At 35.8% G+C, this 17,072-nt stretch overlaps 1 protein-coding gene across 5 annotated transcripts in view; it reads left to right on the top strand.

Moving 5' to 3' along the window:
• Positions 1 to 11,230: 11,230 nt before the first annotated feature.
• The window catches only part of LOC135223769 (CD151 antigen-like), a 144,492-nt gene continuing 138,650 nt past the window's right edge, over positions 11,231 to 17,072 (top strand). For all 5 annotated transcript variants that reach the window (XR_010316581.1, XR_010316583.1, XR_010316582.1 and 2 more), the window contains exon 1: positions 11,231 to 11,389. The gene's annotated coding sequence lies outside the window, so the exon portion shown is untranslated. The remainder of the gene's footprint in view (positions 11,390 to 17,072) is intronic.

Here is a 17,072-nt window from a genome sequence, read left to right as displayed (position 1 = left end):
AAACCGGGAATCGGGAACAATGATGGTGGAATAAGTGAATAGGCCTATCCGTGCAGGCATGTGGAAGAAATTGGATGTTAATGTGGATTGTGGAATAACTGAATAGGCCTATTCGTGCAGGTATGTGGGAGGAAATTGGATGTTAATGGATGGTGGAATAAGTGAATAGGCCTATTCTTGCAGGTATGTTGGAGGAAATTGGACAGATGTTGGAATGATGAGAGAAGAAGTGAGCCACTGAATAGATGAGGCGAGAAAGGTAGCATGGTGTGTGAAAAAAAAAAAAAAAAAAAAAAAAAAAAAAAAAAAAACAAAAAAAAAAAAAAAAAAAAAACTCGGGAGAACCTTGGAAACCAGTATGGTAAGGAATTAAGGATTTGTTGAGCCAACACCCCATTATGGACATAAAGTGTGGAGGTTAAATGCAAATGAAGGAACAAGGTGACAGCTTTTGAAATGAGCCGTTAGTATAGTAAATACGATGTAAGACGAATTGAAAATGTCAGAATTACGGAGATATGTAGATATGGCAATGAAAGGTCAACCTAGGTAAAAGGATGGATAAAAGAGGGAAGAAGTGAGGAAGACCTAGAAATCCGTAGATGGAGTTTCTTCATAGGTAATTATCCTTTTGATAATGAGAAAATAATAGGATATCATCGTGTAACGATACATATAGAAAACTAGCGTATATCTTAGCATCTTCAATGATGCGTCATCTGACAAAGAATCACTTAGCTATAGGGAAGAATGACTTTGTATCAGATGTACCAATACAAATTCTTTCTCCTAGACCACTGCACCGTTTTCTCAAAAGAAAATAAATTCCTCAGTTCTTACCTTTTACTATTTCACGGGCCTTCGGGAATAAGGCCAGCCCTGGAATATCCGCTCAGAGCTGGGAGATCAGTCAGGCAGTAGGACATTTTATTCATGCTGCTACTCCCTACGGAAGATATTCCGGCTTCCTTTCCCTCCTGAGTTGCAAACCAGATGTTGAGAGTGGCGAAGCTACTCTGAAAAAGAATTTAATTTTTCCTTTGTAGTTCTCAAAGACCCAGTCGTTCTCTGTTATGTATGTCTGTATTCAGTTTATCACTTGATTGTTATTCTTTATCGCATTCGTTTGCTAAAAATTATCGCACATGTATCCGAGAACGGTAATTCGATTAAATGGCCGCTATCTGATATTAGTCTGGCTGCAAAACTTTTTTTTTATATTTTTGCAGGACATTTGATAATGATTATTATCCTTATAGTACGATAAAAAGATAAATAAAAAGCAACAACAACAAAACCATGTATCAAGAGAGTCATCCTTAAAGGCAGAACATTTGCAGTGCCAATAACACGAGAAATTTATATACATACATATATATATATATATATATATATATATATATATATATATATATATATTATATATTACAGGTAATTTTATAAGTTCGCGTACCTTGGGAAATACTCCTACTTTGAGTGGGTAAATATAATTGCTTGAAATGTAGTATATGATTTCACAAAAATATGGTGATATTATATCATACTCTCTTACAGTGCGTAGCGCAAAACTCGTACGAAGTTATTAGAATGATTTTATTCCACTTAACGAAAGAAAGAATGCATTTGAATAGGTGGATCTGTTATAAGTAGAAAGAATTGGCTCTGTTCTCGTAAGTAGTAAGTCTATTTGATGACACGACTGATAAAGATAAAGTTTCTTGGGCAGCTAATCTTGCTAGTTATGTATATCCAGAGCAATGGATGCAGTAGCGTATACATATCCCATATATGTAAAATCTACTGGTCATTTTTACCAGATACATATGTAAATGTACTAGCAACAATGCCCTCTTAACTTCTGAAATTCTTTGCCATTTTTTTTTTTTTTTTTTTTTGGGGGGGGGGGGGGGGTTTTTTTGGGGGGGGGGGGCGGGGCGGGATACGCTTGTCACTACAAAGCCTCGAGATCCAACTTCAAAGAAATATGAAATCAATTATGATGTCCGGTAGCGGGAAACGAACCCGCGATACCATAATCATGACAAGGTCACCTTGTTGACCTGACACGAGAAGGCAAGTTGACCTCGTCGTGTTTATGGTATCGCGGGTTCGTTTCCCGCTACCGAACATCATGATTTCTCTCATATTTCTTTGAAGTTGGATCTCGAAGCTTTGTAGTGACAAGCGTATCCCCCCCAAAAAAAAAAAAAAAAAAAAAAAAAAACAAAAAAAAAAAAAAAAAAACAAAAAAACAAACAAAGAATTTGAGAAGAGGGCATTGTGGCTAGTATATTTACATATCCTATATTATGTTTGTTCCTAGTATACAACAGTCATTAACTGGGGCTGCAATGTCGATCATTTAATATTAGGGCTTAGAAAAAATAAAAGAGCTTAGAAAAATCTCTCTCTCTCTCTCTCTCTCTCTCTCTCTCTCTCTCTCTCTCTCTCTCTCTCTCTGTCAACCATTTCATTCAGTCTAGACCTTGGAAAATCTCTTAGGGCTTAGGAAAAATATAAGAGCTTAGAAAACTCTCTCTCTCTCTCTCTCTCTCTCTCTCTCTCTCTCTCTGTCAACCATTTCATTCAGTCTAGACCTTGAAAAATCTCCTTAGGGCTTCAGGAAAAATATAAGAGCTTAACCTCTCTCTCCTCTCTCTCTTTGCAAACCTTTCATTCAGTCTAGACCTTGGAAAATCTCTTAGGGCTTAGGAAAAATATAAGAGCTTAGAAACTCTCTTCTTCTCTCTCTCTCTCTCTTCTCCTCTCTCTCTCTCTCTCTCTCCTGTCAACCATTTCATTCAGTCTAGACTTGGAAAATCTCTTAGGGCTATGAAAAATATAAGAGCTTAAGAAAAACTCTCTCTCTCTCTCTCTCTCTCTCTCTCTCTCAGTCTGAGTGTGAACCATCTAATTCTAGAACTTGAAAATGTTCTCTCCCTATCTGTTCTGTTAATGTCGACTCTTTAATATTAAAGCTTAGAGAATTAATCTCTCTCTCTCTCTCTCTCTCTCTCTCTCTCTCTCTCTCTCTCTCTCTCTTTGCTCTTTGTCAACCCTTTCATTCTAGACCTTGGAAAATCTCTTAGGACTCACGAAAAATATAAGAGCTTAGAAAACTTTCTCTCTCTCTCTCTCTTTCTCTCTCTCTCTCTCTCTCTCTCTCTCTCTCTCTGTAACAATGTACGTGTTCTTTCTGACAGTTAAATAACCCAGTAAGACAAGAAAAGTGGGTTAACGGTATGGATGTCAATAAAGGTCCCATTTCCGGTTGCTCTAATTCTGTGGCAATCTTAATTCGAGGGTATAAAGATAAGGATAATTCAGGAGAGAGAGAGAGAGAGAGAGAGAGAGAGAGAAAGCTAAGTATATATTAGTTTAACCAGACCACTGAGCTGATCAACAGCTCTACTAGAGCTGGCCCGAAGGATTAGATATTTTTCTTAAGTGACTAGGAACCAATTGGTTACCTAGCAACGGGACCTACAGCTTACTATGGGATCTGAACCACGTTATATCGAGAGATTTATTTCTACTCACCAGAAATAATTTCCTCTGATTCCGCGTTGACAGAGCGGGGAATCGAACCTAGGACTACCGTATCGGTAGGCGAGCACGTAACCCACTCGTCCAACGAGGAACTGGAGAGAGAGCGCGAGAGAGAGGTGTAAACTTGTCGACGTTGACTTTAAATTTTACATTAATAATAATAATAATTGATATTGACTTTCTTTTTATGAGGTAAAGTGAAATACAATATACAGGCGAGAGCCTCTGGCTATGAATATTATTCGAATAGTTGATTTGGCGGATTTTATTTCTCTTGCAAGTGCTAAGGTTATCGAGTAATATTACCGCAACGATGATAGCAATAATATTAACAATAATGAAGATAATTGTAATGGTAATTGCTGTATGGCAAAGAAAGATAAAGGAAAGGAAAACGCATCTTCGAGAAATTCTGCAGCAAGGAGGCATTTGCGCAGGAGTTGGAGGTGCCTGTTCTCATGACGGTTCTAGAATCGGCAGGAGTGTTGGGGAACGCAACAGGCGCCGAAGTGTCGTGAGAAACGCCGCGATTTCTGATGCAATACTTCGTCGAGAAACTTCTAAACCGTTCCGGTAATCTCGGGAGTCTGTGACGTTTGCCGTAGGCCCCGCCCCCAGAATGCCGTATAAGTACGACGGACGAAGTAGGAGAAGAGAGATCATCAGTTAGTCACAGAGTAAGAGATCATCAGTAAGAGCCACAGATCAGATTATCAGTGAGAGATCAGCAGCAGAGATCATCAGAGTGAGACAAGAGAAGAAGAACGAAGGATCAGAGGAAAAGTCGCTCGAGAGTTGGTTGAATTCTGGTCAAGTCGTCTTCAGGAGTGGACGACCGAGTTATTTCGACGTTGAGCAAGACTTAAGAGAAGACACGTTCGGCTAGAGGTTTTGGGGAGTTCCTGCACTTCAAGTATCAAGAGTAGGCATTATTTTCTGCAATACGGAGGCAAGAAGGCGTCTACAATTAGAGTTCTCCGTTTCGAGTTGCAAAACTGGTCGGCAAGTACTTTCATTACCTCACTGTTCCCCCAGTTCATGCAGTGTAAGATTTTACCTTTTTTATGTAAATAGGAGACACCATTCTGCATTTATCTTTTGTTAGTAAGCTTGTAAATAAACCGTTGTTTTAGTGTTTCTTTCTATATTCATATCCCCAATTTCAACTGTTGGTGTTGAATTTTTTTTGTTTATTTCATATCGAACCTGAAGCGTAACTCTCTCGGTTCACAACAGTAATCCTGTCTGAAAGTGTACAAAATAACTCGGTAAATTCTATGTGTATGTATGTATTAATGTGTGTGTGAGTATATATGTATATATATATATATATATATAATATATATTTATATATTTATATAAATATACACCTATACTATATATATACATATAAATGTATATAATATATATATATATATATATATGTAACATATACATATATATATATATTATAATATATATATATAATATACATTTATATATATTATACATATATATGTAAGTAAGTATATCTTAGTTTTACCAGACCACTGAGCTGATTAACAGCTCTCCTAGGGCTGGCCCGAAGGATTAGATATTTTTTACGTGACTAGGAATCAATTGACTACCTAGCAACGGACCTACAGCTTATTGTGGGATCCGAACCACATTATATCGAGAAAGGAATTTCTATCACCAGAAATAAGATCCTCTGGTCCGCGTTGGCCGAGCCCAGAATCGAACTCGGACCACCGGATTAGCAGCCGAGCACGATGTCCACTCGGCAAACGTGGGACTATAATATATATATGTATATATATATATATATATATACATAATATATATATAATGATATATATACATATATATATATAGATATATATATATATATATATTATATATATATATATTATATATATTATACATAATATATATATATATATAGATATATATATGTATATATATTATACATACGTATATATATTATATATATATATATCTATATATATATATATATATATTATATATATGCGCGATTGCTGGGTTCATGCCAATCCTATCCTGGTCACTGTCTAAAAGATGGTTAATTTTTGGTTGCGTGATTCACTAAGTAGCCCAACATAGTAATTAACAAGATGGAGTTTTATCTGAACGTACCTAAAGCTTTTACACATCTATCTATCTATCTATCTATAATGATAAAATCCATGTGGATCTTTCTAGTTTGTCCGCCCTGAGTGGGGGCAAGGTAGGTAGGGCATCGGGAGGGTAGGGGAGACATGGCTCATCCACCCTCCTCCTTCAAACCTGTTTATCCGCCACAGGTGGGGTCGATGTAGGTAGGGCATCAGGAGTGTAGGGGTGACATGGCACATCTACCCTCCTACTTCAAACCAGTTTATCAGCCCGGGGTTTGGGCGGTGTAGGTAGGGCATCGGGAGGGTAGGGGAGACATGACACCTCCACCCTCCTCCTAAAAACCTGTTTGTCCGGCCCGGGTGGGGCGGGGTAGGTAGACGCACTAGAGGGTACGGTGAAAGGAATATGTAGCAACATACTCACTCTTGCAATCACATACATACCACATGAATTTTTCTCATAACCTAATGTTATACTGAGCACATTAAGATTCATTGTGATATAAAGTAATAAATAAAGTACAGAAAGAGCAAACACATTTGGTAATAATTACTTCAAATGGATATTATAAATTGACACTCGCCTGAATTAAGTGTTATGTACCCAGCCAACGTCGAATGTTTTAATATTTTATTTGATACGATCACCTTGGCCAAGGGTTTGATTATTACATGAAAAACGCCCCCACCTAAGGTGATTCGATTACTGTTCTGCGTGACTACTTTCTCTCTCTCTCTCGCGCGTATTTCTATTAACTGAGAGATAACCGTAACCATATGATACAGATCTGTACCGATGCAGGTAGAGATATTCACTGAAGCTGTTGGAAATATTTACCGAAAGCAAAAGACGTGAATTAATCTAAGCGGAAAAGGTCCAGACCTCTTGAAATTAGTTGTCTCGTATGCTAAATTTATAATCATTTGAAAACCTTTTCAGTGCCGAATTAATGTCGGGATGGGAAATTCTTCATTTGCATAGTACTACAGTTACGCCTTTCTTTATTTTTCCATAGCTTTGTTTTATTCTTGGAGCTCCATAAAGCAATTCTTGGAGCTCCATAAAGCAATTCTTGGAGCTCCATAAAGCAATTCTTGGAGCTCCATAAAGCAATTGGACTGTGGAGAGTCTCCACAGATGTCGTGCAATTGGAATTTCAGAAGGTCAAGCGAAAATGCAATGCATCGTCAATGGAAACTGTCTGGTAACAATGAAGAACAAGTCTTATAAGATACCATTATCATTCATTAATACTTAGAATTAAATTGCCGCCATTAATGCAAAGATTAAGGCTAAAATAAACTTACTGCTACAAACCGAGAACAGGAGTAGAGTAGAAATGCCATTTAAGCAGCGAAGTAGCTGTTACAATGGACGTCCCAGAAGAAGAAGAAGAAGAAGAAACAAGTAAAAAATGCCCCGAAGTTCCTTCAGTGCGATTGAATTTTCTGTACAGCGTATAATGCTGTATGAAGCTCTCTGCCGCGGCCCATGAAACTCTCAGCCAAGACCTGGTGGTGATGGTCAGTGTTGCTGGCACCTGTAGCAGTGCCAGACGCACGATCATGGATAAATTTAACGCTAAATACAAAAGCGAGAGTTTCGAACATCAGTGTTCTAAAGTAGACACTGATGAGGTGTTCGAAACTCTGCTTATGTCTTTGGCATAGTAATACAGTTTGCTATTGAATTATAGATCTCAGTTACAGAAGCTATTTATCAAAAGAATGCGAATTTCGTGGCAATAATAATAATAATAATAATAATAATAATAATAATAATAATAATAATAATATTTATTAAGGTCCACAATAATATACTGATGGTAGAGGTACTGAAAATTTTTATAAAACTATATTGTTTTATAAAATTTTACTACTGCTTCCATCAGTATATTATCGTGAACCTTAAAGAATATTATTATTATTACTATTATTATTATTATTATTATCATTATTACCATTATTGACACAAAATTCGCAATTTTTTGAAAAGAGCTTGTGTAAAAAAAATTTAAAGAACATTACTTGTGCCTACGTCATTGAAATTTCTACCCAACAACAACAACAACAACAACAATAATAATAATAATAATAATAATAATAATAATAATAATAATAATATAATAATCACTTATCACTCTAGCTAATTACCAGTGCCACTACTCTTGGACTTCAATACCCATTGCTACAGCAGTGCCACGTGTCACTCAAGTTAGCTCCAGGTCAAAGTAGATGTCCTTTTGTGGCATTATATTTACCCTTCATGTGGCTTTTTTTTTCTTTATTTGCTTCTTCCACTGATCTTTTCCGAGCGAGAATAAACATGATGAATCCACTTTTATTTCTTCTTTTTATTCCATGAACTTAGGAGCACTCACAATTAACATCATTTCTTATGCTGAAGGCTGAGAAGGAATAGAACAAATTACGTATTTATCTGTGTTCGTTTTTACTGTATATTATTCATCTATTTATGTATATGCATATATTTGTATTCATATTTATTTTCATTATGATTATTTATTTATACATATCTACATTTATCCGTCTGTCTATCTTTCTATGTATATATATATATATATATATATATATATATATATATATATATATATATACATATATATCATGTCTTGCTTGGAGACAAGCTGAGCTGTAAGGGCAGCTTACTTGAGCGAAGGAATTTGAGTATGCAAGCAGTTTAACCGAGAGACTGTTCGCCCTATCGTCAAGCATGTACATTCGTTTGTAGGATGTTACAGGCCTAATAGTCCAAGGCACTTGCGAAAGCCACATTCTTTTCGGTGAGCACAAAGAGGTCAGGTGGTACACGCCGAGTGTCGGGAGAGAAAGCCCCATCGTAAAGGTATGATATATTTTGTAAGACTTAGAAAACCGTTACCTTTGAAAAGAGAGAGAAGTGTGAAATAATTTCTTTACTTAGATACTTTGAAAAGAGTGATATGTGAAGTGTATCTTTTACCCATTATTATCTTTATTACAGATGGGTCCTATTCCATGGCTAATTTAGAGACGGGATTCTCTAGCCTGACTAATATGATGAACTTATTGACATTTTGGGTCTGGGAGTGAATTCTTAGTCAGGAGGGTAGAATGTTAACTTACTGGTTTCTTTATGTGCAGATTTGGGTTTTCTGTCATTATGACTTGTTAATCTTTTGGTTCTATTTTATATTCAACTGTTTGGGTAATGAATCGTATATTTTTATACTTACCAGATCTTAATAGCCTAACGACATGGTTGCAGACAGAAGGCACCATTGACGACAGGTAAGGGTTTCTAATTTGTGTAGTTTAAGAAAAAGGGGGGTTAAGATATATATATATATATATATATATATATATATATATAATAATATATATATAACGAATATATATATATATATATATATATATATGTGTGTGTGTGTGTGTGTATATATATACATATATATATTATACATATATATATATATATATATATATATATATATATATATATTATATATATATATATGTTAATCTATATTTATTAATCAATCTCATTTATCGCTTACTCGGGAGTAAATCTACAAACTACTTCGTTGTTGTTGCTTCTGTTTTTGCCGTTCTTGTTCTTGTTGGGGGTTAGGAAAGGTCTATGAAAGAGCCGAAAAAGGTCTCAAAAAGGTGTTTTGCGTTGAGTTAAAGATACGGGAATTTTAGGATAGGATGTTTATGATTTATTTATTAGAATAAAAATGCAAAATATTGATAATGTGCGTGTTAAACAGTGCTGAACAATAATTTTTAATAAGATAAAACATATTTAATTTGATTTTCGTTGGTGAAACAAGACGCCATTTGACGTCTTAATTTATTTGGTGTTCTGAATTTAGGCTGTTTTTGTTCAGTTGGTTAGTTTGTGAATCCACTTACAACTGAGAATATACGAACGTGTTTAATTTGTGTCCTTTTTATTTGATCCTTGTTGTTGTATGAGTAGTAGTTTGTATGAGTATTAATTAAAAAGACCATTTCACGTTAAATTAGGAATATGACGTTTACAACTTTTGCTTGATTGGAATATCTTGCATGCACTTCGAGTAAGCTGCAGGTCGGATCACGCCTTGTTGTTAAATTCACATTATCGTCGTTTATACATTTACTTATTCATAGTATATTCATTTACTGATTTATTCATATTTATTTATTTTCGATTTATCTATTTTTATTTATTTCATGATGACGTGGTTATTCCTTTATTCGTGACATTCTTTTATCTGTACTTTATTCAATTATATTTATTATCATTTATTCACATTATTTAGTTATTTTATGGTAATAAATTTGTTAATTTTTATTCGTTCATTAATTATACCTTTTACTCTATGTTTTCGTTTTTCATAAGTTTCAGTTTTTCTAGTTTTCTGTAAAAGAAAACTATTGAGATGGCTTTGTCTGTCCGTCCGCCCTCAGATCTTTAAAACTACTGAGGCTAGAGGGCTGCAAATTGTTACGTCGACCATCCGCCCTCTAATCATCAAACGCACCAAATTGCAGCCGTCTAGCCTTAGTAGTTTTGATTTGATTTAAAGTCAAAGTTAGCCGTGGCCGAAAGTTTCACGGGCCGCAGTTGAGTGTTTCATACATCATTATACGCTGTACAGAAAACGCAGCTGATCATTACTCTTAGAGATTGCATCTTATATCATCTGCTTACTATTAATTTCTAATATTTTCGTTATATGCTTGTCTTCATTTGTTCTCATACGTCCTACAGAACGCCCACGAACTCCCGTGTAAAACATTCTTCTTAAACTCAACGAAAAAGTGAAAGAATTCAATTTATTTTCGGTGTAATTCTTTCAAGCAATTATATATATATATACATATATATATATATATATATATATATATATATATATATATATATATATATATATATTTGTATTTGTTTTCCGTATCACCCTTCTTGGGATGAACTAATTTTTAGTGACTATTTCTTCCAAGTCTCACGCTTGCCCATCGTCAGTGTTAAAGAAAAACTGTTTATCCTATACAAATTTCGCTGGAGTTGGGGAAACAGTCGCGTGAAAAATGTTTAGAACTTATCATAACAAGACTTAGCCGAGACTTCATATCGCCTCCCTCTACAATCTACATGTTCCCCCGCCCTCGCCCCAACCTCCTTACAGGTTCTTAAGTCCTAATCTGAATCTCTCCTCATGTGCAATCACTTGTTGCGAGCAAAGATCCCGACGTTCGATGGGTTTTTCGTTAAAATTAACTCGTAATTTTTCGCTTTAGTCGCTAGCAAACAGATACAAACAATGAACAACCGGAACGTTTTCGGAGGGTGTAAACAAAGACAGCGTGATCAATATTTCTATAAGGGAAAGTCGTAACGTACATTGAGGCAGAACGAACAAACAAATGGAAAACTGAAGGAAAATGAAGGGCGAGTTGAATGGTTTTTACTTTTTAAACCGCCGACGAGCAAGATTTGGAACGCCTCTCACGGTACTGCTCACGTCTGTCACTACAAGAGGAGCTAGTCTCATCTCACTTCTCAGCGTCAGCGACTCAGTACTTAACGGACAGTTGCAGTGTGAAGGTCGGTCTCCGTCCAGCTGCGTGGTTCCTGGTGGTGTACGTAGAATTCTCAAATCCCTGACTTAAAAAGAATTTTACTGTAAACTTCAAAATTGGACTTCAACACATCTGAGACCGTAATTGAATTGGTGAGTCTCCCGTTCATCAAATATCGTGTTTGGTTTTTTTTATTGTTTAAAAAGAAGAAACGTGTTGTACTACGTTTTTTTCCGATTTCATTGGTGAATCCAAGTTCTATTGTGGGTTTATTCGTGTAAATTACACTTGTTTCCCGTTCAGCACAACCAGGATGTATAAAAGCTAAGTATTTTTCTCGAAATTTGTAGTTTTGCGGTATCAACCTGAAGTTGTGTAGGCCTAGGACCAAGTTATACAATTGACAATGGCCTTGTCACCTGATCTTGTGTTTTCTCCTGTAAAAGTGTTGAATTTTCTCTTAAAAACCCGAGGTTTCTTCTATATACATATACGTACATACATACACACACACACACACACACACATATATATATATATATATATATATATATATATATATATAATATATATATATATATATATATATATAGTGTGTGTGTGTGTATGCATGTATGTATTTAATGAAGGTCTATCTGCGAATCTGCATTTAAATTATGAGTAAGATGGTGTCCAGTGTCTTGTTTTCCACCGACACCTCATCTTATATAATGTGTGTGTGTGTGCGTGCATACATGTATGTATGTGTTGCATGAAGTTCCATCTGCGATTCTGCATTTAAATCATAAATTAAGATAGTAACCAGTGTCTTGTTCTTCACTGACGCCTCATTATTTTATGAAGTGATTCATTCTTCTACCTAATCTACACATTCCTTAATTACCTCGTTGATCCACTGCATTTGGACCATCAGATGGGCGCCATTTGTCATTTGGAGTTCATAGTTTCGTCGAATAACTTCTCCCAGCTGATGACAGTTTATGAATGGAAACGAAGTAAAAATAGCTTAAATATATCACAACTATACTAGACTACTTTAGCATGCGTGCTGAAGATGGATTAGAGCCATGTACGACTGTTACTGAACTTGAGGTTAATGGAAAATTATATGGGAAAGGGAATGTTTGAGAACTAAATTGAATCAAATGATTCTCAAAGTAACAAATTTGTGAATAATATAGTTTGTAGTGTCTACGGTCTTGAATCAATTCTTAATCATAGCAGAGGAACGTGACGTAGGCCTAAGCGTTCCCTAGGTAATAATAAGCTTTTTCGCATCGCAGATGGTCAAAGCTTCTCGCCGAGACTTTTTCGTATACAATCAGATTATTTATAATTGTTTCTCAATTGGTGAGATGTACAGGATTTGATTTGAAATGTTGTTACTCGTAACTATATATATCGTAAATTGTCAAATGATGCGGTTGTTTTACCTCTGAGTGAAAATTATAGATATTCAAGATTTTCATAAAGAGAGCACTAAAAGTAAAAAGAAAATAAGCTTTACTTTTTAGCACATTTCTTTTTGGAGAGACTCGAATATCAGTTGAAAAACATAAAATTATGTTTACGATTCATATTGCCTTATTTAAAACTACTAGACGTATAATGATTGAAATAGTTCCTCGCAGGACGAGTGGTTTTCGCGCTCTGCTGCCAATCCGGTGGTCCGAAGCTCGGCCAACGCGGAATCAGAGGAATTTATTTCTGGTGATGAAAATTAATTTCTCGATATAGTGTGGTTCGGAGCCCACAATAAGCTGTAGGTCCCGTTGCTAGGTGACCAATTGGTTCCTAGCGACGTAAAAATATCTAATCCTTCGGGCCAGCCCTAGGAGAGCTGTTAATCAGCTCAGTGGTCTGGTAAAACTAAGATATACTTAACTTATAAAGACTGAAATGGTTTGTTCATGTCACGAGGAGAGAAGATGAATACGTATGTTAGAAGGTTACGGACATGGAGGTGGAAGGCAGAAGAGGGAGGGGAAGGCCAAAGTTCAGGTGGAAAGATAAATTATTGAATGACATGAAGGAAAAGATTGTAAGAGAACAAGATGCACAGAACAGAGGAAGATGGAGAAGGCTGACTAGAAACAGCGACCCCGTATAGAAATGGGAAAAGCTGAAGGCAAAGAAGAAGAAGACTTATAACGACTTGAGGCTGACAGAACAGGTTGTCGGCTGAGACCTCGCCTTAAACTTCAGGGTAAAATAAATTGAACATGTACTGCCTTGTCAATGTGTTTACGCCTCACTTGAGTGAGGGTGGGGGGGGGGGCGAGTATTGCGACGAGCCATATGTATGTAGAACAATTGACCTTGCTTAATAAAGAGAATAGTGGGTCCACGGATATCTACTAAATGGGAGCGGACTTTTATCTCCGGAGGAATAAGCAACGCCAAAAATTGAATTAGGCGGTGCTCCTTTGGCTTGTTATCAACGCTCCTCCACCACCGGAGTGTTATAGTACTAAACATGGGGGGAGCTCAATGGGACTCCGTGTTTAATACTAGCCCCCTCTACGATCAAAGGCTTATATGCACCCATTCCTATATTGTGTGGACTACAAATTACATCAACGCCTCAGTGGCGTGGTTGGTATGGTGTTGGTGTCCCACCTCGGTGGTCGCGGGTTCGATTCTAAGCCATTCCATTGAGGAGTGAGAGATGTGTATTTCTGGTGATAGAAGTTCACTCTCGGCGTGGTTCGGAAGTCACGTAAAGCCGTTGGTCTCGTTGCTGAATAACCACTGGTTCCATGCAACGTAAAAGCACCATACATACAGACAAATTATATCAATAAACTCTATCATTGATCCCCGAGGGGCTAATACTAAATACGTCTCGTTGAGCTTCCGCGGACGATTTTTATTTTCCAGCATCTTGTGATGCCTTGCCTGTAATGTTGACACCAAGAAATGCGTATGTTGTCACTCAGTCATAATCATTTGCTGCTTTAAATAGGCATTTTTTTCGCTGTTAATATGCATATAATAGATGATGTGGATATTATCCATTTCGTAAATGAATTAACTATCTAGAGCGTTGTGCTTAAAAGGACAAATGCGCACTTTCAGTGGATTTAAGCCATAAAAATGTTCTTGATTATATGCTATTAACTTAGTTTATGTTAAAAAAATAACTTGCTAACATGCTACAGACTTAGTTTATCCTAAATCAGAGCACTGATGTTTTACATAGAAAATGGTATAAGGACCAATTCATTCAGTCTTGTATACCTCTAAGTATACTGGTTATCAACTATATTGTCTTTGATACCCCATGCTGCCAGCTAGCTGTACGAGCAAAGACGCCGATCATTAGCATGGAGAATGACGAATACATTGTCGGGCGTTTTCACTTTCCTGCCGCTGCTGCTAGGTTTGGGTAAACTTGAAAAAAAAAATACTTGCGCAGCTACCAGCTTGATGAAAAGTCCACATTAGCCTGTTATAAAGATAAATATTTGATATCCAAACTGATTTATTTAATGAGCACTTGCAGTATGGTATTAGTCTACATAAAAGCAAACAATTGTTGATAGGCTTATGTATTTATATGATATGGTATATAAATACGGTTGATGTTGTCATATCCAAACTGGTCCATTTACTGAGCATCTGTAGTATGGCATTAGCCTTTATAAAGATAAATACTTGCTAATAGGCCTATGTATTTATATACTATAGGATATATTTATATATAGTTGATGTTATCACATCCAAACTGCTCCTTTTATGAGCATGTACAGTATGGTGGTTTTTACAGGATCATTTATGGAGGTATTTATTTGTTATAGCAAATCGAAGTGACTTTATTGGAATGATTTTGTTCCTTGTTTTGTTAAGGACTGTGAAATTTAAGGCTGTTGTATTAGTTTTTATTGCGTCTTTTCCTTTAGAGTGATGAATAAGTAAATGAAGAAGGTATGCTAAATTAGAGATATAGATTATATCACGCAGCTTGGAATAACGGTTTTCCAAATTTCTAAGAATACAAGTACACTTAGAAAACATATATAATATATATATATATATATATATATATATTATATTTATATTTATTTATTTATTTATTTATTTATTTATATATAGGTATATATGTGTGTATATACATAGTATATATACATATTAATATACACAAAGATTGAACCACACATTTCTTCCAACATTCCGTTCACTATACTTCGGCAATAACTTACACCCAGCGGCAATTATAAGTGATTAGTAATTACACTGGCGGTATTCGAACCGCTGCCGGGTTGAGAGAGAGAGAAAAAGAAGACATACAGCGACTTCGACCACTGAATTTAAGTCAAATTTTGCTGTCTATGTGACAGATATATATATATATATATATATATATATATATATATATATATATATATTAAAGGCTCCAACAACAGTCTATAATATTAAATAATCGGGTTAATAACCTTAGCTCTTGCCGGTTAGAGACAGATGCAAAACGCTGGATTCCTCGAAGATGCTGAAATGAAAAAAACAAACAGGGCAGCTTACCAGTGCACCTTTGGGGTCAGTACATGCTTCGAAGATCACGAGTTTCATGTATGTAGCGTGCATGCCTCTTGTGCGCCAATCGGTGAGTGTGTGTGTGTGTTCGTAATGAACAGAAAATGGCATATAACCTGAGGTAAAAGTTGCTAATGGGAACTCACTGATTTTGGTTGATAGTGTGTGGAACACGCCACAGAAAAGGTGCTGGAAGAGGGGTTGCAGATCCGTCGGACAAGGTAACGAGAAACTTTGAAAAGTTAACATTTGAAGTGACAATTACTTGAGTCTAGAGAAAGGGAAGTGAGGCGCGGCACACGTTCCTTATTGACGAACTTTAATGTTTTTATGGTGTCATAATTATGGTCTCTTTATTTCGGATGGACGTATGGGTTTTTCTCTGACTGATTTTGACTATTAATAAACTATGAATGTTTGGACACTTAGGGGTAAAGGGGGTACTTACTTAAATATGATTTTGAGAGGAATATGATAGTTTAACGTTTCTTTTTGAGTCAGGTTTAATTAATTTTATTCCATTTTCATGTTAGCTAATTTTGAGAAATAAAAAGTATATTTTTGTAACCACGAGAGTTTACCTTAGCCTAGTTTGAAACCGACTTTCAACCAACTCCAGAGATGGCATTCAACGGAACAATGGTAGGTTATGTTACCAATTAGATGTTCTGTTTCATTTTGTATAAACGAGTATCATTTGACCTCGTTAGGGATTTTCCCTGTTAGATGTACATGTAATCAAACAACGTTTGGTAATTTTTCTGCGCTTTTCGGTCGTCCGCTGGATGGTGAATGTAAAGTTGAAAAAAAATAATCATTTGTCCAGAAATGGAGACTTGAATAACATAGCGTTGAGTAGCAAAAATACTGTGGATGAGGAAACATAAGGGTAAAAAATAATAAACAGCTAAAAAACCAGAGAAGAGGAAAATGAGTTGACAGTTATTAAAAGAGGAAGGTAAGACACCAATAATAAAAAGTTGGGAAGTTTGGAAGTAAGGAATTAGAAGGGACCTGATACACACGCATGCACGCACGCTCACTATATTATATATAAAGGTAAAAGCCACGAAGGAAAGTGAAACAATGGAGTACAGCTGCAAGGACTTTTGACTCTTCATCCTTTAATAAGTAAAGGACGAGAGTCGAAAGGCCTTGCAGCTGTACTCCATTGTTTCACTTTCCTTCGTGGCTTTTGCCCGTATTTTATATATTCATCACATTCCAATTTTTCCTGATTCATTTATATTATATATATTATATATATATATATAAATATATATATATAGTATATATATATAT

The sequence above is a fragment of the Macrobrachium nipponense genome, chromosome 10 (genome assembly GCF_015104395.2).
Source record: "Macrobrachium nipponense isolate FS-2020 chromosome 10, ASM1510439v2, whole genome shotgun sequence".
Classification (NCBI taxonomy): Eukaryota; Metazoa; Arthropoda; class Malacostraca; order Decapoda; family Palaemonidae; genus Macrobrachium; species Macrobrachium nipponense.
This window is presented reverse-complemented; position numbering and strand designations above follow the sequence as displayed.